This window comes from Peromyscus leucopus, chromosome 4 (assembly GCF_004664715.2).
Source record: "Peromyscus leucopus breed LL Stock chromosome 4, UCI_PerLeu_2.1, whole genome shotgun sequence".
NCBI lineage: Eukaryota > Metazoa > Chordata > Mammalia > Rodentia > Cricetidae > Peromyscus > Peromyscus leucopus.
The window spans coordinates 34,565,069-34,592,931 of NC_051066.1; the positions used below are offsets into that span (position 1 = coordinate 34,565,069).

The 27,863-nt window shown below is 39.5% G+C and overlaps 1 non-coding gene across 1 annotated transcript; it reads left to right on the plus strand.

Moving 5' to 3' along the window:
• Window positions 1–9,846: 9,846 nt before the first annotated feature.
• LOC114705457 lies at window positions 9,847–10,010 on the plus strand. The gene has a single exon (XR_003736397.1). It is a non-coding gene; the product is annotated as a U1 spliceosomal RNA (small nuclear RNA).
• The last annotated feature ends 17,853 nt before the right edge of the window (window positions 10,011–27,863 follow it).

Sequence of the window (27,863 nt, forward strand, 5' to 3'; positions counted from 1 at the left end):
AATCGCTTTTCTGCAACATTAATGAGGGACAATTGATATGGAACCTAACAATCATATATGGTCTGCTTAGTGTTTTATTGAAATAAAGCACTTTATTAGGTAATGGCAAATGCAGCAATAATTATGTAAAAGCAGGAATCACCTAACACTATTCTTATCAAACTTTGACACCAAGGGAGAAGATGGAAATTCCAATGATTTTCAGTATTTTCTGGAGAAAAGATGATAGTTATGGAAGGCATTTCCTTTGCATCTTCTCAGAAACAAGGAATTCCAGACTCAGAGAGAGAGAGAGAGAGAGAGAGAGAGAGAGAGAGAGAGAGACTAGTGTTTTAATCTCTTCTGTTTTCAGCTCTGCGGTGTCAGATCCCCATTTTTTAATGCAACTGTATCAAAGTATTCATTTAAAATTACATGTTTGAAAAGTCTTCAAATTCTTAAGGCAAGTGGCCAGCACATAGTAATTCTGTGTTCAAAGATGCTTTCTTTGACTTCCCCCTTAGAAGAACTGACACATTAAAAAAATACTTATATCAGAATGCACTTATGTGCAATTACGAGGAATTTTTTTCAAACATGTTTTACTTTTGGAGACAGTACTATACTTTTAAATTTAGCTCCACTTAGCCTAATTGTCTCTACTGGTACTTATTTCAACCTCTTGGAAATGGTGTTGAAGTTTTTATATGCTCTACAAGAATTGTTTAATTATTACAATGGTCAGGGCCTTGGTACATTTCAATTCCAAGAAATATGATTGCCTTTAAGAAGACAGACAGCAACAAAATACATTGATTTAGTTCATCTTCAGAGATCAATTGATAAATAATAGATGATAAAAAAACATTTGAGAGTAGGGGAAGGGTTAGGTCATAATTTATTGAGAAATTTCCTATTTTCAGACCACAGTGGGCTTAGTCTTACTTGTAGAAATAGCTTTGAGTAGGCATCTCTTCATTAGTTGATGACAGAGCGTGTGTGTGTAATTAGTTACTGAGTAGATTATGAACTTTTCTTGAGCAAGGACTACATTTTATTAATCCATTTATTCCCAGGGCCAAGTGCAGAGCCTGGTAGATGTTTGTAAGTATTCAATAGAAGCTTATTAAATTATTTACAATGAAGTGAAAAAACAGGCAATTGCAGCGAAGTGTAATATTCATTCTTTAAGACACTTCTTGCCTGCCGTGGGAAAAATGTAATAGTCTAAATTAAAATGATCCAAAAGGAAAAGATGTATTTCTAATTTATTATCATGATATTTGGTACTTTAGGGAAGCTACAAAGATTAGTATATGCTTGCAGTGTGTTCAGTCGTATAATAAATGGTTGTCTAAATATAAGAAGTTTAGATGGATGATTAGACTGCATTTTGCTGAGTTGATTAAGTACATAGGGGAATTTTAAGGAGAGGATGGAGTCAAACAAATGGGGAGGAAGAGATGCACTCTCTGGAGTCCTCTAAATGATGGCTGTGTTTGAAAGGCCTGTTTCAAATAAGACAAGAGCATCCTTTGAGTTCCACAGGATGCCACTGTCAGCTGCTGTTGAAAACCGTTTAAAACTCATGGATCAATCTGGTGTTTTTAAGCTCTCGTTTGAATGAAGCTATTTATTTCTGAGTGTATTTCATCATCTTCACTAAATACTAGAACTTGTGGGGGCAGCTTTCACTATCTTTTTTAGATAGGCTTTAAAATGGCCTGGGTGTCTTACAGGAAACGTTCACTCTGTGTTTTGACGTCAGTGACTTGGGCTTACACATGTGCACACAATGCACCAAAAAAAAAAAAAAAAAAAAAAAGAAGGTTCCTGCAAGAGAGACCCTGTGTTCATGATGTTCAGAAGGGAGCTAGGACTGTGGTTTAAGCAAGACTTGTGGTATATAAGGATATTTCATGCTTTATGAGCTGGCTTTTTGGAGTCCATTACCTATGGTGACATACCTTGTGCAGCCTTGATGCAGTGGGGAGGGGCTTGGACCTGCCTCAACTGAATGTACCAGGCTTTGCTTACTCCCCATGGGAGGAGTTACCTTTTTGGAGGTGGGAATAGGAGGTGGGATGGGGAGGGGAAGACTTGCAGGGGTGTGGGAGGAGGAAAGAGAGGGGGACCTGTGGTTGGTATGTAAAATGAATAAAAAATTTCTTAATAAAAAAGAATATACACACACAAGAATATTTCATGATTTAAATAGGCTATAGCCAATAATCACCCATGTTTACACAGTATTCATAAAAATCTCATCAAGACACAGGGCAGCTTTCAACTCCATGATATAATAACTGCAAATACATAAGACCAAATTCAATGACATTTGAGGGAGCTAGAGAATTTGTCCTCTCTGTCCAACAACCCTGCAATCTTAGGGGTTCTTTATTGTAGTTTGAATTTCATGGTAGTATTTTACTTCACACATTCCTCATAAGAAAATGCATCATTTTTTTCTTAATAAACTTTAGGGTTTCTGAATCCATTAAAATGAAAATTATTTGGAATGGGAAATCATACACAAAATTTCCATAGTAAGTTATTTTTCTTTCTCGTTTATTGTTTTTTTTTTTCAATTACTTAAACAACATATGATCCTTTCTCCAGTCTGTTGGTTGCCCCTGCCCTGGGTTTACCGAACTAAGTGATTCAAAGGCCAGCAGAATAAGAAACTTTTTCTTGGGAGAATAAGGTGCCAGCTTTGTTCCCGATGAAATGGTAGGCCAATTGTCTTTCACATTGTCCCTAGTTTTCTATTTCTACCACAGCAAAATAGCACAAGTTAGTGGCCTAACATAAACCATATTTGTTATCTTCTTGTTTTATAGTTCAGAAATCTAGACAGAGTAGGGTCCAGTTGGGTTTCTTTTCCATAATTTACAGGACAAACTCAAGATGGTGAGAGGGCCATTTCTTTGCTGAGCCTTTGGGGGATGAGTCAGCTGCCCAACTGATTCTAGTGTTTGGCATGATCCAGTACCATGTGGAGTAGAGATGGTATAAGGTTCCTGTTTCCTCACTTGTGGCAGGACTGGACTGCTCTCATTTTGGAGTTTATTTCCCTTCTTATCTTATGGCTCTGATATTTTCATAGTCAGCAATGGCCACTCAAGTTTTCCCTTGGTTTCAAGTCTTCCTTATTTTCTCCTAGTTCTCACTCTGATTTGTTTAGAACATTCTAAACAAAGTGTCTGTTGATGTAACCAAGGCTAGCTTCAAACTTGCCTCACTCCTGCCCCAGGCTCCCAGGTGCTGGGATTATAGGCATATGCCACCACAACCAAACTTGATCTCTTTGTCAAGGGCTCATATGACTATGTTATTCATACCCCATAATTCTATACAATCTCTTAAAAAATCAACTGATTAGTAACCCATATTTCATCTGCTTAGTAGAATCTAGATCATTACTTAATAATCAGGAAATATGAGTCCTGGGGGACATATTTAGAATTTTGCCTAAAAATTATGTGTACACCAAAATAAGAAAGCCGTTTCCCATATGAAGGTTTTCACTGAAACTATGCTAGCTGCTTATTCCTTTGTGACATCAGACTGCAGAATTCCTCCTGCTTTGCTTAGAATCCTCATCAGTACCTCATCTCAGGAAGAAGTTGAGTCCTCACACTGTCTCCAGGGATTCTCATAGCCTGGTGCAGTTCAGCCTTTCCTGTGGCCTGGACTCTTCCAGCAGTCAAGAAACCTTCAGGACTCCTCCCAGGACAAAGGAACACTCTCCCTCCTGGATCTGCATTTCCGAAAACTGCCAGCTAGAAACCACTCCTCCCTTCCACGTCTGCATGGAGCTGTCAAACATTCAGGAAGCCACAGCTCAGCTTTCACCTTTTCAGTGAAACCATTTCTGACCTTACATTTTACCACTGCCGTTCACTCCACACACTTCCTCTCCCTGTTCCTACCTCTTTCTGCTTCCTACTCCACTCTACGGTTGTCGGCTATAAATTTATTACTTCTCTAGTCAATAAGGTTGAAGGTCTTGTTCACTGGTGTATCTCTAGCCTAGCCCCTTGAACAATGTCTGGTGTATGGTAAGCACCCAGGAAAAATGTGTTGAAAGAACGTTGAATGAATTAAAAAAAAAATCAGCCAAGTTTTTATTTCCTGTGTTACTAAGTTAACTCTTTCTCTAGTGAGAAACTGTATGTTATGAATTCACGAATTCACTCTCTACTGTCTTCACTCTATCTTCCTCTCCACTCTATCAGTTTTAGCAGTAAAATAATGAAAGATTTTGAAAGAACAGTAAAATGTGACTCATTTACTTGCTTTTATTTCTAGGTATTTTCCTCTTTATATAATGTTTCCTTTCATTTTTTATAAATATTTCTTAATTTCAAATTGTGAAAAACTTACATAAGACTTAATCGGTGCTCCTAAAATGCTATAGTGTATCTATTTTTACACTAATCCAAATGCCACTCGTTTCTCTTTCTTTTACTGTGAATTGAATAGTATCAACACCATTCATTAAATGGGCATGACACACCTTAATAAAATGTATCTTGTCAGCATATTATACATCTGGTGTGGCCCATTTTGAAGAAAGAAATGTCACCATCAATTGCTAGCTTTAAGAACCAGTGACATGTGTGAGGGAGAACTAGCCCTGTCCTGCTCCAGTCACGGGCTCTCCTCACCTGATGGCTTCTGGGGTGGATGCAGGGGGAGCAAGACTCATCCTCCTCCCTTGAGGAGGCTGGTCACTAGCTGTTTGATCATGCTCTGGTGAACATATGGACCATTCAAAATGGACTTAACTTTTGTGGGGGGTGGGGCGGGGTGGGGGTGGGGTGTTTATAAGGGAAGCGGGTTGGACATGGGAAGACTGATAAGTGAGTATGATTAGGGCACATGATTCGAGATTCCCAAATAATCAATAAAAAGAAAAAAAAAGAACTGGTGATTTAGTAGATGTATAACTGTTCTGTGCATTTATCACTACAGCACTTTTAGCCATGGTAACTAGGTGTACGTTCCCTTCTCTTGCCCCATCATAACTTATCATCATGTTTAGCAGTGGGAAACATGGGTTGTATACAGATACCCTTAAGTGTCTAGCTTCATCTCTCTGGTAATCAATCTAATTCTGACTTCTCTGTTGTGGTTTTATGTATAATAAAGATGTCAGGTACTAATTCTGTGCATCGATCTCCCAAGTCTGTATGGCCAGGTCCACATCTTCATGCGCTGCAGATCCCTGGGTCAGTCCAGCACTCACCCTCTTCATGTCGGCAGCTCTTGCTCAACCACCGCACTCTACTGCACCATCTCAGTGATCTGTTTACTGAATTTTTTCCTCTTTCCCAGAAAACCAAGCAACTGCAGATACAACTTGGACAGTTCTCTAGCTCCTCCTCTTCTTCCCTCCCAAGTGATCAATTCTGAGCCCTTTGAGTTCTGCTTCTGGAGTCAACTCTAACCTCTCTTAGCCTCACTGCAGCTGTTCATTTGCTGATGCGAGTGACCCCTGGATTTCTCCACTGGTCTCATGACTCGCTTATCACCGGCTATTTGTTTCTGTCCTTCCCTCTGCTTTTCCTATTCGTTCCAGAGAGTGTTCTTTTTCAAAGGGCAGGACATGTTACCAACACTTCGCTCCAGTGCCGTCGCACTGAATTAAAAAAATCATGGTAAGCTTTAGCACCTTCACACAAGATCTTTCTAGCCTCTTCTTTTGATTTTTTTAAGATTCTGGCACTGGGTGTTGAACCTAGGGCCTCATGTATACAACTGAGCTACATCCCCAGCCTGTAAGATCATTCTAATTTGAATCCAGATTTACTATCTAAACTCACATTCCACTTTCTCCCTAAAGCAAAGAACAACATATCATTTCCCGAGCAGAAAGTGCCACTACGAACCTTTGTGTGTTTGCTTAGGCCTCTATGCCTCCTGGATGTTCTTCATGTGCCCGACTTCTCTGCTCGCCTTTTTACTTTAGAATATCTCAGGTCCCGCAGAGTCGAGATGCTAAAAAGGCTCTCAACTCCTCCAAATGAAAGCATGGTATTAAGTTACTTTATACATATCAGTCTTCAAACCCCAGGGTGTTACCATGGAGTATACTGTATGTGCCCCCCATCTCTTGAGTTCTTTGAGACAGCAGCCATATGCTTTATAATCTTAGCATCCCATGAATGAAGCAACAGTCCTGGCATTTCGAGGATTCAGCAAATATTTGAAGAAAGAAAAGGAGTTGAAAGCAAATTTATAGAAACCAAACTAGAATCAACAGTGAAATATTGCAGATGACCAAGGAAGGGAGTAAATGGAGGATGTAAATGCTGGGTATTTCCTACAAAGATCTTGTCTTCTCTCTCTTCCAGAACTATCACCAGGATCCCCATCTTGTTCCTCTCCAGGAAAAGAAATGGTCATATTTCCAAGTGATAAGAAGTGTTCATCTGTTGTCTTCATCAACATCATCAGTAGATATTTTAGAGAGAGCTTTCTACAGCAGGAGCAATGGACAGCTTTTTACTCAAAAGAGAGAGAGAGAGAGAGAGAGAGAGAGAGAGAGAGAGAGAGAGAGAGAGAGAGAGAGAGAGACCATATATAACTTTCTTCAGAAAATTGCATCAAAAACCTAAGGAAATAAATTAGTCCTTTCATTCTCTTACACATTTCAGGAAATGCCTTTAATTCTAGAGTGGTTGTCAAAAGGGATCAAGTTCAATCACCAAAGACTGTCAGAACCAGGGCCTTTAGAATTTTGTACATGTGGCTGGAGAGAATGCTTACTGCTCTCGCACAGGACCCAGGTTCGGTTTCTAGCAGCTACATGGCAGCTCATAACAGTCTAAACTGATCTGATGCTGTCTTTTGATTTCTGCTGTTCCTGCACACACACACACACACACACACACACACACACACACACACACACACACACACTAAAATAAAGTAAAACAGAAAAAGATTCAACATTCTTAGTATTGTGTCTTAAACTGTACACTCAGGTTTGCAGAGAAGATATTAAAATGCATCTTTTCACTCTGGCTTGTGTACTCTCATCTGGTTCAGGAACTGCTACTTCTGACTCTTCCCACATCATTCCAGTGCAAAGGGCCACATGCAAGAGACACAGATCTAGCTCCAGTCTTCAGAGACGAAATGGCTGAATTACCCAGATGTAGAAACTGAAGTCAGACTTCCACTTCAGGCTCAGTTTTGCAGCCTCTGCTTTTCCCACATCTTGAGAGACTTCCTTCTGTGATCGCCATGTGGGCCAGTTCACAAGCCTGTGCTTTCTGCACGTCCTCACTCTGGCCTTACTTTCTATTTCAACTTGATTTCCAACTCCCAAGTAAGACATCCTTTCCCTTCCCTTTAGACGTAAGTGGGTTACTTCTTTGGAGAGACGTCAATCCCCTAAATCTTAGTCTCTCTATCCTAAACTGTGTCGAGTATCTGTTTGCTTCCTTCATCAATTTGTATGCACACAAGCTTTCTCCATCACAACGTCTCCACTGCCTTTCATAATTACAGACAGCACCCTCCACTTACTTCCCTACCACACAGAGCAGATGCGCAGCACAAGGGCTTATTTGACAATGGAGAAGCCGCATCGGTGTTGGAAGGGTGGGCAAAGACAAAGCCGCCTGACTCCTCTTGGGCTTTGTTAGCAGTGAAGGCTCAGTTGACAGTGTTTTCTGAGAACAGAGGGAGTCCTTCTAGGGAGGACCCATCAGGACGTCACAAGTGGTGATGTGGGACAGCTTTCCTTGCTGGGGACAGTGAGGGTGTAAGGGCTTCTGACCCTGTCACTGCTGCTAATTTTAGGGAACATTGCTTCTGCCGTGTGTTTGTGACAGCAGCGCTCTCATCACTGTCTCCGGAGCGGAGCCCACTGAGCTCATTATATTATTATGGGCCTGCTGTCCCAACGAACGTCCTTCACTTGCTGTCTCTTTATCGTCTTTAAGATAAACAATGAGGAGCTGAGTTATTATCTGATCACCAATTAAAGTGAAGTACATCAAATGCACAGAAAAACATACAACAAGGGAACAAACAGTCCTGTTCTAGTCGGCTTCAGATTTTCCAGTATACTCTAGTTTCATTTTAACAAGTAAATAGGTCTTTTTAGAATCTTTTCCAACCCCCTTTCTCTTTCATCTTAGAGGAATCTGCTTCACTCAAACATGCTATTTATCATTTGTACCCATGTTTGCACTAGGGAATTGTATCTTAAGCACTTTCCTTTTTTTTTTAAATACATTTATAGTTTTTTTCCCATTCAGCATTATTCTGGGGGTTTATTCCTATTTATAATATAGTTCTTTACTCACTGACAACCCTTTGTTACATTCCACTGTACACATTTTATTATGTATTCTTAGTTAATTCCTTATTTTCAATATCACCAACTCCACATTGTCACTAGTCCTTTTGTGCTCATCTCATTTTGTACCTTGAATGTCTTGAATGTCTTCAAGAGATGTAGTTGATGTGTTGAATGATACAGCAAAGATCTAATAAACCACATCTCATAATGCTCACATTCAAATGACTACACATAATGTATGGAAGTTCTTAATGCTCCACAATGTCCTGCCATTGAAACCTTCAAATCTGTATAGTCTGGACAATGAAAACAAAGTTCATTTTGTTTTGAGTACTGCAGTTGAACTCAATATAGATTGGCATTTTAGGATTTTTTTTTTTTTTTTTTGCATTTCTTGTTTTTGTTTCTCTTTAAAATTATTTAATCTTTATTAATTTGCTATTGTTTTCTGACTATTTGGAATATGAACTTTCTGTCTGCTTTGTGAAATGTCAGTGTCTTCTGAGTGATGCTTTTGTTTGGTGTTTTAAAAACACCCCTTTGCTCTTCTTTTGATGGTATCTTTGCATGTTGCCCAGGCTGGCCTTGAAGTCTTGGTGCCTTCTGAATACCTAGGACTACAGGTACTGCCACTGTACCCAGCTCTGAACAATGCTAAGTATAGACAAAAATCATCCAGATTGTATAAAGGGATACTTATATTGTCTTTCTTTATAACTGTTACTGACTTTTAAGCCACAGCTGTCCTAATCAACAACTGCAACTCCAAGACCACCAGCAGTGGTTTGGCTGTAAAGGCTGCAGCCTACTGTGGATATCACTCTGTATGCTGTAAATGTGTTGCTCTGATTGGTTAATAAATAAAGTGTTAATTGGCCAGTAGGCAGGACAAAGAGAGAGGAGAATTCTGGGAAGTAGAAGGCTGAGTCAGGAGATGCTGCCAGCTGCCGTTGCCACTGCCATAAGAAGCAAGATGGATACTGGTAGGTCACAAGCCACATGGCCACTATAGATTGACAGAAATGGGTTAATTTAAGATATAAGAACTAGATAGCAAGAAGCCTGCCATGGCCATACAGTTTATAAGTAATATAAGTCTCTGTGTGTTTACTTGGGTCTGAGTAGCTGTGGGCTGAGTGGGAATGGAGAAAACTCCATCTACAGCAGCCTGAGGGGATTCTGTTCCCTCAGGCACCAACTCTTTCAAAGCTACCAAGGAATTTATCTAAATCTATGTCCCTCTAAAGAACTCAAGATTCAAAGGTTGAGGTATAATTTTGCTCCTCAGAGTGGCCGAATAGCAAGTCATTCACCTCCTTTCCTTGCTCACATCTCCCCCAAATCGCTCATCCTTCTCCCAGCCCCTATTTGAAAGCCCTTTCTCCCTGGCTCCTCCCTACTGCTTCCTGTTAGCTAGTTGCTGACTCAGCCTCCTGACCCCAGATGAATTTTATTTAATCAGACAAATGTAACACATCATTGCATCATTAAACAAATGTTCTACAGCATAAACAGAAGTAGCACACCTTAAAGTAATATTCTACAATATACTTATCCAGCAGGAGAGATACTATGATCAAGAAGGTAGTTTTCCCAGGGCGAGGCTCATCTATTGCACTTGGATATGCTGACTCTTGCAGCTTCACCAGAACTGGAAAACTTGACTTCATAATTTGCGGTGGACTGGGGATGAGTTCATGTTCTTCTTTGATTAAAAACATGAAGAAGCTGGGCATGGTGGCACACAACTTCAACCCCAGTATTCCTGAGGGAGACAGGCAGATCTATGAATTTCAGGCTGGCCTGGTCTATAGAGCAAGTTGCAGGACAGAAAGGGTTACACAGAGAAGCCCTGTCTTGAACTACCTTCCAAAAAATCATGAAGGAAAAAGGTAAGTCTAGTAGACTTATATATGTCATCTCTCTCAGTGTAGTTTTCTTCATTATTGATATCTAATATTAATGTGGTACATTTGCCACATTTGTTCAATCTATATTGATACATTATTGTTAACCAAAGATCATTATTTACATTAGGATTTACCCTTATCTTTGTACAATACCATTCATTCTGACAAGTGCATTATCATGTTATTAAGTCTAAATATAGAAAATTTTCTAATTTTCTAATTTCACTGCATTAGAAATACTATATATAAATACTATATATATAAATCCTACTTATTTATGCCTTCTCTCTTCACCTCCAAATCTCTGGCAATCAGATTATTTGCTGTCTCTACAGTTTTACCTTTTCTGGAATGTCATGTAGTGCAATCATATATGAAGTAGTCTTTCCAGAATAGCTTCTGTCACTTAGGAAAATACATTCAAAGGTCCTCTCTCTCTATTTTTTTTTTTTTTGTGGTCCAACAGCACGTCTCTTATCATTGATTAATAATATTCCATTTTATGGATATACCATAATTTAATCAATTTAGTCTTTGATAGACATCTTGTTTGTTTTAAGCTTTTGACAAACACAAAACATTGTACTGGTATAAACATCCAACTCATTGGAGTCAATAGGATGAACCTATGTTCAACTTTTTAAGCAACTGTTACACTCTCCTCCAAAGTGCCTGTAAACCTTTGTAGTCCTCCAGAGGATGAAGTAGTCTTGTACCACATTCTTGCCAGCATTGACTTGTGTTATTTTTATATGTGTCTTATACCAATTTTGTTTTTTCTTCTCCATAATTTACAATTGTTTTGACATTCAGATCTTTGCTGATTAGGAGGTGTGCTCATTCAAAGGCTGGCTAAAACCTGAAGACAACTAACAACTTTCTCCCAAGTGAGCTGAGTGAGCTGGGTACAACCAATCCCAAACTGACAAGTTCTTAACACTACTTTCTTCCTTCCTTCCTTCCTTCCTTCCTTCCTTCCTTCCTTCCTTCCTTCCTTCCTTCCTTCCTTCCTTCCTTCCTTCCTTCCCTCCTTCCCTCCCTCTCTCCCTCCTCCCCCTCTCTTTCCCTCTCTCTCCCTCCCTCCCTCCCTCTCTCTCTTTGAAACAGGGTTTCTCTATGTAACCCTGGCTATCCTGGAACTTGCTCTATAAACAAGGCTGGACTCGCACTCACAGAAAACGGCCTGCCTCTGCCTCCCAAATCCTGGTATTAAAGGCATTCATTACCACCGCCCAGGTTTTGAACATTTTCTTTGCATTTGCATTGAATGCCAATATTCTTTTACCCCAAGCCACTCAATGCCAGGTATGAGCTAATTCAGGATGGCTCCTGTTTCCCAGAGCCCACTGTAGTTTTTATCCATATGTCGATTCTAAACTTGTTTGCCTTGCAGTATCTGTTTCTTTGTGCTGAGGTCACAATCAGTGTTTTTGCATCTGCATTCCTTGTTCCCTCCGCTCCTGGCTGACCTGGTGTCCCCCATGTGGCTAGGCATAGCATGCCATGTGCCTACTGCTTCTAAGATCTGAGAGTATAAAAACAGTTTCTTTTGTAGTAGGCATTTCCATGCTCGCATGTCTTAACATATCTGATTAAAACAAGTCCTTGTACATTTAAAAATACACGTAGTAGCATCTTATTGTTGTTTTAATTTGCAGTTTTGTACTGATATGTACTGTTGAACATATTTTCATATGCTTATTTACCATCTGTATATCTTTGATGAGGTGTCTGTTCAGATCCTTTGCCCATTTTTTAATTGGATTGTTTGCTTATTGTTGAGTTTTAAGCGTTCTTTGGATATTTTGATTCTAAGTCCTTTATCAGATATGTGTTTTGCAAAAATTTTCTCCCAGTCTGTGCCTTGTCTTTTCATTCTTTAAACATGTCTTTGGCAAAGCTGAAGCTTTTAATTTTAGTGAAGTCCAACTAATCAATTTTCTCTCTCCTATGCATCATGCTTTTGGTATTATTTCTGAAATGTCATTGCCAAACTCAAGGTCACTAGGTTTCCGCATATTTTTGTCATCTAGAAGTTTTATGGCTTTGGATTTAGTTTTCCTTTGGTTCTGCGGTTAGGGTTGTGAGCCCTTCTTTGTGAGAGTGTCAAAGGTACTGTTCACATTCATTTTCACTATCTAAGATATCTAATGTGATGTTGAATGAAAGTGACCACAGGGACTCCTGTTCTTGGTCATAGAGGGAAGCATGTAGTTTTTAGTTAAATTGGATGTGAGCTGTGGATATTTTAGAGATACTGTTTCTCATGTCAAGGATGCTTTCCTCTATTTCTAGTTTTTTGAGATATTTTACCATGCATCTATTAGATTTTGTCAAATATTTCTTCTCTACTTATTGATATGCTCACAGGATTCTTTTCAGTCTACTGATGTAATAGATTGTATCAACTGATTTTGAAATGTTCAGCCAGTTATTTGTAAGTATTAGTATTGTGATGTATACCATTTATGTAGTGTTGGATTCAATATGGTAGTTTTTTTTTTTAAGATTTGGTAAATATGTTTATGAGAGATATTGTTTTATAGTTTTCTTTTTTTATATTATTTTGTTTGACTTTAATATTAGGATATTGTTGACCTCACAAAAAGAGTTAGTTTTCCTGTTTTGTCCTTATGAGACAGGATTAACTATTCATTCCCAAACTGGTCTTAAATTTGCTCAATCTGCCTGCATCAGCCTTTGAAGTATAGGATGAGCTAAGAAATAGTCTTTTTCTGTTTTTATTTCCTGAAGAGATTGTGGGGAAGGAGCAACATTCTCATAAATATTTGATAGATTAGCCAGTGACATTACTTACTAAATAGGTAAAGGCAAACTCTGGTGGTTTGTTTATCCATGTGGAAAATCTTGGCCAAGCATATCTTTCAAGAAATGTATTCATTTTATCTTGTTACTAATTTTTGGGTCTACACTTATTCTTAATATTTCTTTATTGTTCATTTAATGTCCTGGAGATAAGAGGTTGCCCTTCTTTGGTTAGTGATATTGGTAATTTTGGTTTTCTTGCTCTCAGAGAAATCTTAGGTTAATTATAATTATAGCTTAATATTTTATGACCTAAAAGCTAAATTATAATAGCATCTGTATACCTTATTATTATTGGTTTACACTATTATATTTTTGGATTACTTATTATTACTTCATATATACAAGAATGTCATATATGTATACACTGACTAAATATACATATGCATATATATATACACACACACATATATTGGCATATTTTTGTACTTAGAAGAAGAGTGCTTTCATTACAGAAACTTTAAAAGTGTGTGGTAGTGATGTCATGAAATTTGGGAAGACCAGAAAGAGAATGTTTATGAGCAGTTAGAACACCTCAGAAACACTGTTTGAAGAAGCCCAAAGGCAATGGAAGACTATTGGTGAACACTAATAGTATTTCACAAGTTTTTTCACATTAGGAAAACAGATCTTGCTTTGTGGCAGCGGAGAGTTAGCATACTGTCACCTGGACAAAAGAAACAAACAGATAATGTAGATAGTGATCATCATGGACATAGTGATGAAGGTATTTCCTAGCTTTTTATTTATTTATTTTTAATTTAACTTGCTACCTCTAGTAAAATGGAGAGGGAGAGAGGAGAGAGAGAGAGAGAGAGAGAGAGAGAGAGAGAGAGAGAGAGAGGACAAACTGAAGAGAGAATGTATAGATACAGACAGAATTTGCTGAATTTTAAAACAAAAACACACTTTTGTTTTTACCCTTGGTTTTTCCAAATGGCAAATCACACTATCTTTAAATGTAAACAGGAAGATATGATATCCAGGTTTCTGTCTTGATAATATGGGCTAAAGATTAGACCAAGGGCCTGAGTTTAAAGCCCTTAGATAAAACTACTAAGGATTTAGGTTGATAACTTAAGCAAACAAAAATCTCTCTAGTAACCTCATGAACATAGTGTACAGATTCTTAGTATGTAATTTCTATGTATAGCAAATGTGCTATCTCACAGCAACCATGAGGCTGGCCCAATTGAGGGACCAGTTTGTCTCCATGAGGTTTGTAAGTACAATTTTATTAGAAAGAATGAACCTAGGATGACCCAAGAGTCAAAAATAGTTTAAGAAATTCTTTTGGTTTTTGGTAGAAATACCCACTACTTGAACTAAAAGGGTCAGAGATTGTCCCAAACAAAAAGGAGAACTTTGGATTCCTGCATTACTGTGAGCAAGAAGAGAGTGAACCCAAAGGTCAGAGACAGAATCAAGAGCTAGAGGAATCCTGCCCCATTTAAAATTAAGCAGGAACTGAGGGTGAGGAAACCATTGCCTGGCTGGATTTCAGAACTGCTGCTGATAGAGATGTTGGGTTACTCTGATAGTTGCTTTTTTGAACACAGGAGTTTATTAAAGTGATCCTAGCTGTGGTCTCCCACTGGTGTTCGTTCAGATGTCTGGAGGATAGATAACTTTTCTGTTTAGGTTTCGGGTCTTCAGAAAGAGGAACTATGTCAGAGGAGATACATTGAATGGCCACAAACAAGAGGGCACCCCCTCTTTTAGAATCTGTTTAGAGTCTGAGATTTTAGACCAATGGGCCTGATTGTTATAAAAGATGAGAATTTGGGGCAGTGTTGAAGAGTGAGTGTGTTTTGCATGTAGGAGCAATAGAAATGCTGTTGGGAAGGCTTTGATGGCTTTGAAAGGCTCCCAATTTCATTGCTAGACTTTCCGTTAAGGGGCAGAGTTCAATTCCTTTTCTGAAGAATTAGTAATGTGTATGTAATAGACTATAGTGGAAGTAATGACACTTGACTTCCAAAGCACAGTTAGAAAGAAGGTTTTACTTGATTTTCTGTTGGAGTACATGGTGCTTTGTCCTGTATCCATGCTTTAAGAAAGCACAGACCAGATGTAGACTTCCAAGGACTGGACCCTCTGAGGTCCTACACCACAGCCAGTACAGACCACCAGACACAAGTGACTGAGCAAACATTATAAGAAATACTGCAGAGCACAATGTCATGTGTGGTAGATGGAGTTAGGCCCAGAAGAATTGTGAGAATGGTTATTTCAGGAAAGGTAAATGATTTCATTTTGAGAGTGACTTTGTATGATTTGAATGACGAAATAGCATTACCCGGCTGAGTACACACCCGGTTAAGAGGCCTAAGAAAGGCAAAGAGTAGGCGTCCTGACACAGTGTGTTTATTCAAGCTGCACTGACTTCTGTCCCTCAAACAGCTCCTTGTCCTTATCAGTGACTTCCTGTCACTAGTTCACCAAAGAGGAACAAAAATGTGAACCCAATTTCAAGCTGATACTGTCCCGATTTCACCATGGCAGTGTTAATATATAGCCCCACACAGGACTGTAAGGACAGTGGGGTGTGGACTTTAAGTACAGTGTTGATACCACAATGAGGGACAGCAGCCGTGTGTCCAGGTGTCCTCCTATCCCAGAGCAGGATATAGAATGGAAGAAGGGGGTGCCCTACACTGCCTGGAGGATCCGGGGATTGCATGAACCAGACTGCTGCTGAGGAGGTTTCAGCTGAGCAAGTGAAAGAAGCGTGGGTTCAGCTCTTCCACGAAGGGTCTCAATAATCAGATAGGGATGGCCTTTCCTTTTAAGATTTTAATTTTAATTTAAGATTTTAATTCAGCCTCCTTCTCACCAGCTGCTTGGGGTGACTTGAACAGGGATGATATGGAAGCAAAGATGTAGGGGTAGATGTTTGAAGGCCATATTAGAGCATGTTAGACATCAATCACAAACAAGCCCTGAATTTACAATGGCTGAAATATAACAAACATGCCCTTATGGTGCTCAACACTATCTAAGATTCATTTCTCTGTTAGGTAGGTGGCCCAGGCTCATAAATGACTTCCATGTTTACTGGAATTTCTGTTAACATTCTTAGTGAATATGTAGGAGAATATGGTCAGGGCAGTCTATTTAAACACCAACAGAACTCAATAGTTGCCAAGCAAATACAATTAAAACCCGCCTACAGTCCTGCAAAATTGTTATTCAGTACAAGTGGCACCTTGGAAATGATTTCTGACATGTTTTGAGGCTTTTCATCATTTTAAGTATCCCATCTATGACTGTAGTATTTCACAAGATTCTGAGGAGAAGCTGATGATCACTGCTAGAAGAGTCTTTATACTTCTGGGTTTTTTGTTTGTTTGTTTGTTTGTTTTTGTTTTTTTGAGACAGGGTTTCTCTGTGTAGCTTTGTGCCTTTCCTGGAACTCAACTCTGTAGCCCAGGCTGGCCTCGAACTCACAGAGATCCACCTGCCTCTGACTCCCAAGTGCTGAGATTAAAGGCGTGTGCCACCACCACCTGGCCTATACTTCTGTTTTATCTACTGAAATGGCCACTCTTCTAGTATGACTTATTTTTCTTTGATTCCCAGGCCCTAAGGTGATAAATACTTGCAAGAATGAAAAACACAGAGGTATGTACAATGGCCCACTCTCTAGTGGCTGCACTGGGGAGGCTAACACAATAATGTTGTTAGTTTGAGGTAAGCCTTGGCTACATAATGACACTGTGTCTCTAAAACCAAACTACTAGCTGCAGAGATTCCTCAGTGGTAAGAACGTCTGCTGTACAAGCACAAGGACCTGAGTTCAGTCCCCACATCCCTACAGAAAGCAAAGGCACCTGTAACAGCCTAGTCCATAAGAGGGTGGAAACAGGGCTGAGAGAGCGAGATCAAGGAGTCAGGTGTCCACCCCTGGTCTCTACACATGTGTGCATTGATGCACAAGTATTCTCTCTCTCTCTCTCTCTCTCTCTCTCTCTCTCTCTCTCTCTCTCACCCAACACACACACAAGAAAAAACAAAAAGAGAAAACATGAAGGCATAAAGAAATCAGGTAATTCCATCCTAGAAAATTATTCATATTCCTGCTAGAGAATGTAAGTGGTTGTCATGAGACATCGCTATCCCGAGAAAGTTGGAACTAATATTGCAAATGGAATCCTGAAGCTTTGATTTCTGTTCTATCAGTGTAAGCCACAGAGCACATGCATTGTCCTCCATAGAGTTGAACCTGGTCAGCACACAGGAATCTTCCCTTCCCCATGAATATTTAGTTCATGGTAGGAGGAGGTGGTCCCTGTCTCTGGATGGGGTACTCTGAAGAGTAACTTGAAAAACAAAGAAAATGAACAAATTTATTTGGTGAATTGTCTTTTTGTAAGATGAGGGAGAAAAGTGCTTTAAGCCATACTGTATAGAAATTGCTAAAGGGGAGAGGAAAAAAAAAGCTTCCTATATGCATTAGGCAAATTCAATTTGCACATAAATTAGAAACTAGTAGCAGCAACTTCAAGAGTGGTAAGGAAAGCGACTGTATCAGCAGGTTTACAATTTAGTCAGTTGGGTATCTTGACTGAGTTATAAATAATGAAACCTCAATTTGTTCTTTAAATATATTTTATGAATAGTTTAGAATGTTCAGCGCTCACGTCATGAATTCCGAAATAAAGTCTAATTAGCTAAAGGGGAATGCACTAGAATAAAAGCAGTCTGACTTCATAAACATTTCTTTTATGGTTGATTAAAGTGGGTCATGCTCACACTGAGAAAAATATTACTAATTTGTAGTTTCAGGTTAAAGTTTCATCATGAACTGCATGTGACATTTGAAGAAAAGCTTTCTTTATGGTTTTTGTATGACATGATGGATATTTTTTCTAGTCTCTGTTTTTTTTTTTTTGTCAGAAGTACAGACAAATAACTCATAAACAGATTTCAAAAACAAATCCCAGTCCTCCCTTTAATATTATTCATGAAAGAAATCCTGCATAAGTGATATTTAAGAAATCATCAGTATTTATGAATGTAAGAGATCTTTTTCTTTGTGATCTGCCTAAAACATACCCACATATACCCAGTCAAACTTGCAATGTTTACATTCTAAGGACAGTGGCATGGAACTCGACTCACAGAGTGTCAAGGCTTGCGATGCTTCTAAAGAAACTATAAGTAGCATGACTTATACTTGATTTCCTAGCAGTGCTTCTTCCTTTGAAAAAGTGTGGTTTCCTATGCCGAAGAAAATACTAGAAGAAAATTACCATAGAGATATGGTATAGAAAATTCAGCTATAGTAAATGTTGTTAGTTATTCACCATAAATCTGTCACCTTCTCCTCTGGGATATACTGCTTGTCTACATTTTCCGATCTGTCTTGTAGTTGGGTGTGGACATGTGACTTCATTTTAGCCAATGGACTGAATGACAGCTCCTTCCTAGAAGTGCCAGTCTCCACAAACCCCTACAAAGGCTCCTCCTTGTTCTTCAAATCATCTGCTTACTGGATCCAGATAATTAGACTCCTGGATGTTGGAGAGGCACAAGAGAGATTATTTCATCTCTAAAAGATGGAGACTCAGTCAGCTGCCACAGGAAGAGCAAGTCCCTGTAAACAAAAACTAGCTCTGCCTTGGCCTCTGAGAAACCACTTTTTTAGGGGGGATGAATCTCTTTCTGTCAACACATAGACACAGGCATACACACACACACACACACACACACACACACACACACACACACACACACACACACACACACACACACAGAGAGAGAGAGAGAGAGAGAGAGAGAGAGAGAGAGAGAGAGAGGTCTATGTTTTACATGCTTACTTATAATACTAATTCTGTAGGTTTCATTGGGTTCCTTTCTTACAGCTTTAAAAAAAGGAATTTTAGCCATTGTCAGTGGAGTGCTGAAGGTCAGAGTCAGAGGAAGTTACCCAGTGTGACTTAGAGATGACATCTGTACTTCTCAGGTACTGGTTTCCTAAAACTTCTGCATTTTGAAAACTCAGATTCTCATATGGTAATGGAAGCATACCTATTTTAAACAGTTTCCCTTGCATGGAGAACTCTTGCCTTTCTTCATTTGTATGCGGAGTTTTTGTTTGCCCGTGTTTCTCCTTGCTGTCGCTGTTATGCTAATGATATGCTGTCGCTGTCTGGATTGCATTCAGCTGCACACACCACTGACTTCACTTTTGTGCAGAGAAGCAAAAACCTGAGACTTTAGCAATGATTACAATCTTCTGCTCAGTGAAGAAAGGCACAGATTTAGATACATATACACCAAAAATAAATAAATAAGAATGGTGATAATCTTATTAGCCTTGATTTTTCCCATCTCTTTTGAATCTTAGTGTTGCACAATGTAAATTCTGGCAGGTGGTGGCCAAATTTTCATTTGTTGCTGATTTACTACTAACTTCCAGAAAATAAAAGGGGGAACTGCTGACATGGAAACAGACCAGAAGCAGCAATTTCAAAATATTAGTGTGCTATTTGCCAAAATGGAAATTGGTTTTTTCAAAGAGTGGTTATTAAACAATTAAAATGCATGATCATATGATAGAAACTGTGTAGGGGTTTTATATATATATATATATATAATTTATTGCTTAATGTTTTATATTTTTAAACAACTCTCAAAGAAAATTTCCTATCTTAGAATAGTGTTATAGATCTCTGTGAGTTTCAATATTTAACCCTGAAGCAGAAGAGGAAAATATTTTTATATAAATCATGGAGATGTAGCACGAATCTTTTTTTTTTTTCCTTTTATTTTTACAATACCATTCAGTTCTACATATCAGCCACGGATTCCCTTGTTCTCCCCCTTCCTGCCCCCCTCCCCTTCCCCCCAGCCCACCCCCCATTCCCACCTCCTCCAGGGCAAAGCCTCCCCGAGAGGACTGAGATCAACCTGGTAGACTCAGTCCAGGCAGGTCGAGTCCCCTCTTCCCAGACTGAGCCAAGTGTCCCTGCATAAGCCCCAGGTTTCAAACAGCCAACTCATGCAATGAGCACAGGACCTGGTACCACTGCCTAGATGCCTCCTAAACAGATCAAGCCAATCAACTGTCTCACCTATTCAGAGGGTCTGATCCAGTTGGGGGCCCCTCAGCCTTTGGTTCATAGTTCATGTTTCCTTTCGTTTGGCTAATTGTCCCTGGTAGCACGAATCTTAAATGGTCTTATTAATAAAATCAAACCCAGGGCCAGGTATTGGGGTGAATGCTGGAAGATCAGAGAAGCAGAACCAGCCACAGCCACCTCATCTCACCAATTCCTCAGGTGATCCTGTTTCCTCAGACTGGAAGCCTCTGAGTCCTCATCCAGAATGAATCTCAGCTGAACTGCTGCTCAAAAGCCTAAAAGCTTAATCAACCTAGTTCCTGGTTTTCACACCTTATATACCATTCTGCTTTCTGCCATCACTTCCTGGGATTAAAGGCTCACTTTCTGGGATTAAAGGCGTGTGTCACCATGCCTGGCTGTTTCCAATGTGGCCTTGAACTCACAGAGATTCAGATGGATTTCTGCCTCTGGAATGCTAGGATTAAAGGCATGAGTGCCACCGTTTTCTAGCCTCTGTATCTAGTGGCTGTTCTGTTCTCTCACCCCAGATAAGTTTATTAGGGTGCACAATATTTTGGGGAACACAATACCACCACATGGAGATCCTGACTTTTAACACTAGTGTGTAAGTAAATAAAGGGATGTAAAAGTGGGTATAGGCTATAAAACTAGATAAGAAGCCAGGAGAGGGAGCAAGAGGTATTGAGGAAGTAGGGTGGGGTGGGCACCACAAAGGGACACAAGTGACATGTAAGCTGGAATGTACGGGGGCGGGGGGGCATGGGACCGGAGAGAAAGAGAAACAAAACACCCCTCTGTGGTATTGTGTTCCCCAAAATATTGTGCACCCTAATAAACTTATCTGGGGTCAGAGACAGAACAGCCACAATATTAAGCAAAAAGCTTAGGCAGTGGTAGCACACGCCTTTAATCCTAGCATTCCAGAGGCAGAAATCCATGTGTTCAAGGATACAGACAAGCATGGTGAATCACTTTAATCCCAGAAAAACGAGACTTTAATCCCAGGGAGTGGTGGTAGAAAGCAGAAAGGTATATAAGGCACGAGGACCAGAAACTAGAAGCATTTGGCTGGTTAAGCATTCAAGCTGTTAGGTTTTGAGCAGCACAGTTCAGCTGAGACCCATTCTGGATGAGGACTCAGAGGCCTCCAGTCTGAGGAAACAAAACCAGCTGAGGATCTGGTGAGGTGAGGTTAGCTGTGGCTTGTTCTGTCTCTCTGATCTTCCAGTTCACCCCAATACCTGGCTCAGGTTTGTTTTTATTAATAAGACTCTCTAAGATTCCTTCTACACCCTCCTTTTTTTGTTGTTAAAAATTACCACAATGAAACTAAATATTTGTGTGCTCATTCAAAAATAAAAATAAAGAAAATAAAGAAAAGGAGCCTTCGAAGAGGACCCATCACATGCTCCAAATGCACCGCACTGACGCAGGTTTGAAGCAGACATACTCACCCAGTCAGTGACTACATATACTCCCCCTGACAAGTCCCAAGTGAGAGCTGATGGGTCAGGTGTTGCTGCAAGAGCCTTTGAGTGAAGGCAGGAGAGAAGTCAGCTGGAAGTCAGAGTTGGCTGTGAAGGTGTGCAGGAAGAAGTATGTTTCTTTAGGTGATAAATTTGCAGCTTTACCTAAATGGTCTCCGAACATCTTATTCCCTTTTGGCGTTTCTATTGTCTCTACATTACAATGAACTACAATCCCCCACACCCCACCTTTTTATTTTGTACTAATAAAAGTCCACTTGCTTTTGCTATGAAAGAAAGCCATTCTACATTTAGTTTTAAATGGTGAATTATTTTCTGGTCAAAGAAGAGAGCTAGCCCTCAGATAATTAAGACATGATAAGGATTGAATGGCACATATTTTAGCTCCTTAGTATCAGATATTTTAGTATTTAAACTTCTGGCTCTTTAATAGGAAACATGTTTATTGTTTCCTCCCTCAGCTAATTAGAATTCAGAAAAACCAAGATGAGATTGGGTAACAATTGTCTCAAAAGGATTATTAGGCATTTTCTAAAAGGTGATTTGGAATCCTTAACCTGTAAAAGTAGCTCTTGGATTTCACAAGGCAGCTTCATATGAGTTATTTACATATTAGAGATTTCTTAAAATTCTTTGTAAGATTGGACAGGTGCAGGTTGAGACAAGTGGCATTTAGCAATTTGATGCTGGAGCACATTTTCAAGGCTAAAAATGATGGCAATGTGTGTATACGATGCTTCAGAACAGTGCTGTCCAGCTGAGCTTTCTGCATTGAGGGAAAATTCTTTACCTGGTCCAATATAGTAGCTTCTCATCGTAGACTGGCTTGAAATGTACACTGTGGGACTTTATTGAATGTGCAGCTGGTGGCTCATTTTGGATAGTGCAACATTAGAGTGATTACTAATGTTATGTTGTCACTGTCTTTTAGTAATTTAAACCCATGGAGGAGTGATGTACAGGGGTCTAGCCTCCAGGAGGTTACACAGGAACCATGTTTTCTTGTAGCTGGCAGTACTTGCTTTTCATAATTCCCCTCGGATGGAGTTTTCTTAATAGTTCTAAAGTAGAAAAAATGTTCTGTGTTTAAATATGGCCATTTAAGAAAATTGTTGCTACCATTTTCTTTCTGGTTTAAATACTCAAACCTATCATTCATTTCTTTTCAGGGAGAAATTTGTTTTCAGATTTCTATCCAATGATAGGGAGCTATGCCTCTGGAGCCCGACAAGTTTCACATGAGAGCATGTTGACATATTTATTGGCTACCATTGGGTATAATAAAATGGACAAAATGAACAAAGACTAAGAAAGTTCTGGCAGCACGTAGTCCTATTATTTTGTGATATAAAAGAATTTGATCTTATTGCAGATCAAAAATCATTTTGCAAATTCCCCAAACAAACATAAATAAGAGAAGACACATAAAACTACATAATGCCATGAAATACTGTTCAGCAGCTGTGGGAAGTGTAATGGTCCAGCTTTAAGTCGTTATGTTGAACAGACCTCGTGCATGAAAAAGTCAAAAGTTACAAGAAACACTCATCTGCCCTCGAGTGAAATTCTCTCCTTCCTACAATCACAGCCAGTCTGATCAGGAAGCTGCCACATGCCCAGGCCCAAGATGTACCTCAGATAGCAAAAGCCATACGTGAGAAATGTGTCAGTCTGAGAGCCCCAGGGGAATCCTTATCTCAAAGAGGATTCATGGCTTGAATCGCTATAGACAATGTGAGGTCAACAAAGGGCGACAAGCCAAGTCCTTTGGAATGGAGTAATGCAAGTTACAGGTACAGGTATATATCCAGTGAAGAACCACAAATGATAAAACACATTAATAAAACACATGCATGCATGTGAGCACACATATGCTCTAAGAACCAGGAAATGGAAGACAGGTTGTGCTCAGAAATGCATTTTTAGAATTCTCTCTCTTAAAATTGATTAAATTTGTTTCATGGCAATTTCATACATGTACACAGTGCATTAGGTGTCTCTTAAGTGATCATCTAATGTTATAATGAAAGGACTGACCATCATCCCGAGTCTCAGGGAACATTGTGGAAGAGGAGATAAAAGAACATAGGAACCCAAGGATTGGGATGAGCTATGTGAAATGCTCTCTTCTGGACATGATACGGCTATTGTACTTATGAACTCATAGTGGCTGTGGATAACTGCAAAGACCCAAATTAGATCAAGCAAGTCAAAATTGCAGCGTGAATGGGAAAGAATACCTTCCCTCTCATTGAGGAGCTTCTGAAATTGACAGCTGCTGGGGGAGGGAGAATCATTTTCCTTTAGGGCTGTGATGATTGATGGTCGTCCATGATCCAGTACATGACCCTGCACCTGCGTACATCTGGGTGACACTGATGGGATTTAGTGGGTACATGAACAAAAAACAACAAGAAAAAAATGTAGGAAAAGCATAAATTTGGAATGAAGGTATGTTGAAGGGATCTAGGGGGATTTTGAGGGGGAAGGGGGGATATATTTCATTGCATATGTGTATGAAAGTATTAAATAAGTAAAGAAATAGAACTTTTTTTTTTGGAATTTTAAACAAAAGATTATTAGTTGACTCCCCAACAAGAGTATTGTCTAACGTCCTTTTTGAAGATATTTAGGAATAAGCGACATCTGTAAGAAGATGCTACGTGACACATAAAGTGGAACTCTTCAGTGACACAGTTTGCAAGGTGTCTGCTTGAAATCCCTAGATAATACTTCCCATTTCTTTATTGACACTTCTGATATGACACATCAAGACATATACCAGTGCCACAATTAAACCAGAGGATATGACCAGGGGTAAGTAGCATTTTAAGATATCTACAGTATATTATTCCTGTGTGTGTGCAGATGCATAGGGTGATCAGAGGTCGGCTTCAGCCTTCTCCATCTAAATTTTTTGCGACAGGGCCTCTCATTAAATTTAGATCAGTGGTTCTCAACCTAGGGGTTGTGACCCCTTTGTGGGTCAAATGGCCCTTTCACAGGGGTCACCTAAGACGGTCAGGAAACACAGATATCTATATTATGGTTCATAACAATAGCAAATTTACAGTTAGGAAGTAGCAATGAAAATAATTTTATGGTTGGGGGGTCACCACAACATGAGAAACTGTATTAAAGGGTTGCGCCCTTAGGAAGGTTGAGAACCAGTGGCCGAGAGCATGTTGTTTGGCTAGGCTGGTTGGTCAGCAAGCCCCAAGGGCTCACAAAGCTCTGCCTGCTCAGGACTAGTTCTGCAGGTTACACACCACTTTTTACACGGGAGCGAAAATCCAAATTCCAGTCCTTGTGCTGATGCAACCTTTTCTTGGATTTTTTATTTTATAGTTTTCCTTTCAAAAAACTTGTTAGTGACCACCATGTTCTGGTTTTACTGAGGTTTTGTCAACAAGAACAGTGTAGAAAAATGATCAGGACCAGTTGTATCATGAAGGGTTCTCATTTGTGCTATAGTGTGTAGGGGACAGGACTGGAGCACTCTCTTCTGGCTTATTGCTATTGTTTGTTTTATTGTGATAAAAGGTATACAACATGAAACTTGCCATTTGATGCTCTTTTAATGTCACCTAAGCTCCTTATGTTAAGTAAATTCACACCACTGTGGAGTAGGTCCCTAGGACATTTTCATCCTGCAGAATTGAAACATGAGGCCCACTCAGTACTAACCTCCTGCTTTCCCCCTTAATTTTTGGCAGCTGACTTTCTACTTTTTATTTATGATGTGAGCAGTATTTGTTCCTCTGTGACTGACTTATCTCACTTAGCATATATCCTCAGTCTTCATTCATGTTTGCAGCCTGTGAGTTCTATGATACAAATAATGCAAGGAGGTGGAAGGACAGTGCAGGATCAGGAAGTAACTGGTTTGGGTGGATACATGGCTCTTGAGGAAGAACATCATGGAAAAGAAAAGAAGATAAGAGAAACTTCCACGTCATGCCTGGGAACAGGACTCACCTGCACCAGAGCATAGATCTGTAGGCATCCGTGTCCCTTGTCGTGTTCAACACAAATAAGTTCAGGAAGAAGGGTCATTTTCTTCTGTGCCTTGCCAACCATGTGAATAGCTAGAATTTTGTCTGAAGAAGTGGGTGGTGGAGGGCTTGAAGCCTTTCTGTGGAGATAAGACATAATACATGCTCAAGAGGTAATTTGGACTTTGAGCAGAGAATGAACAAAGGGTTGAAAAGTACAGGTTTAAAAAGTAAGGGCAGGTGTTTTGGCTGGAACAGCAACAGGCAACAGCTGATGTTGGCGTGGACGAGGCCAGCCTTCAACTTTGGGCCTATAGATCTTAGGAGGTGGCAGGCTGTCCAAACACTGCACAGAAAAATCAATGAAGGGAGAAGGCAGGAGCAGGTGTGATTTATTGGGCATACCAAGCCTTTACTAAATGACTTCATGACTCCCTGGGTTAGGCTTTGGATATTCTATCCTGAAGGTAATTTAGAAATGGTTATCACATTCATTTTTAGAGGAAGATAAGAGAAGGGAAGTTCATTTTTAAAAAGATAGCATGATTTCTGTTTTGTTTGTAGGGAAGTTATAGTTTCCATCTTTAAAAAAAAATGAAAAAAAAACTTTACAAGAAATTGATTTAATTGAAGCTATTGTTACACACTGCAAATATGTTTGGTTCATGCCACAGTTCTCAGAAATTTATAAATGGGTTCAGACTGTTGTTCAGGCACCAGGAAATAAACCTCCAAGCTATTTACTACTTCCATGATATATAAAGTTTGCAGTTTTGATTTTGTGTGATTATGTTCAGCAATGGTGACCTTTACAGGCAACAATATTGAAGTGTAATGAGGAGATGTTTGATCACTGGTACACAATGAAGAGTTGGGGCTACTTCCTCATTTCTTCCTGGAATTCGTGAAATTCAACTGACAGGCTTTAACCTTTAGACTGCTGAAGTTATAAAATGTATAGGGATTTAGGCTGTTTATACAACACGTTAGATATATGAAATTTTTAGACACCGTAGCTTCCTTTATCATCTGGTAAAATGATTTTGTATATTTAATAATATCAGTCATTGGTAACCATGACAGGCTGCACTCCGGGTGGATCACAGAGTATATGAAGTCTAGTTTGATGAATCTAGGAGTGAGGCCATGGAGTCAAACAAACAGAAAGCAAGCATTCTCCCCAGACCAGGCATTTTCAAAAGAGATGGATAAGGCCTTTCTGTTTGGTTCCATTCCTACTCGTGGTAGCTTAGGAGCTAGGAAAAGATAACTTGTACTTCTGAGTGCTAGAAATTTTATTCAAACTCAACCATGTGTTAAATAAAGGAAAGCTAAAGATGAGATGTCGATGAATGGGAGGCTGTGACTACCAGGGTTAATGTCCAAGGTGTACTTTTTGATGAGAGATCTGGTGAGGAAGCAAGGTATGCAGTGGAGACTGGAGCTCCAGACCTGTGGCCCCACCAGGACACTCTGAAAAACACCCAAATCAACTGGTCCCAATTCTTATACTAAAACCACCATCTCTTGGTTAAAACTATGAAGACTAATTGGCAATCAAATCAAGCTCTCTCTCTCTCTCACGTGATTACAGAAACTTGGTTTTCTGGTTAGGTATTTGAAGTGCACAGACCTGGTCGAGCAGTTTCTAAATAAACCATGATAAGAAGCATGTGTGTTAGCAGCTGGAACCTATTCTGTAGGAGAAAAAGAACTTACCAGTGAGGTGTTAGTTTAATCACACACATAAAAGGGAAAATAAATGACTAAGCAGTAAATGCAGAGTCTTTTTCTGGCCTTTCTTTGACACAAGAATGCACCAGAATCAGACATCTATGCCCTTGACTGGATGGTAACACTATGAAAACACACACACACACACACACACACACACACACACACACACACACACTGCTTAGTTATACTGAAGGATAGCAGATCTGAGTCCACTGGCATGGTCCCTGGCTTTTGCACCTATTTGTTTAGAAAGCAAATTCAGGTACGATTTGTCTCTATAATCTTAGTTTTTTGCAGTGCCTAGAAGCAAAGTGCTAAAGATATGTTTACCAAATGGGTAAAGAAATAATCAAAGTTTATGATTACCAAAGAACAGCCAAAGAACTAAGCAAATGACATGAGGAGAAACTGGCATTTTGTAAACATCTTGAAAAAGAAGGCTATGTGACTAAAGTTGCATATTTCCTAAAAGATGGTCAAGTGATTTAATATATAGAAAAGATGGAACCAAGCAGTTG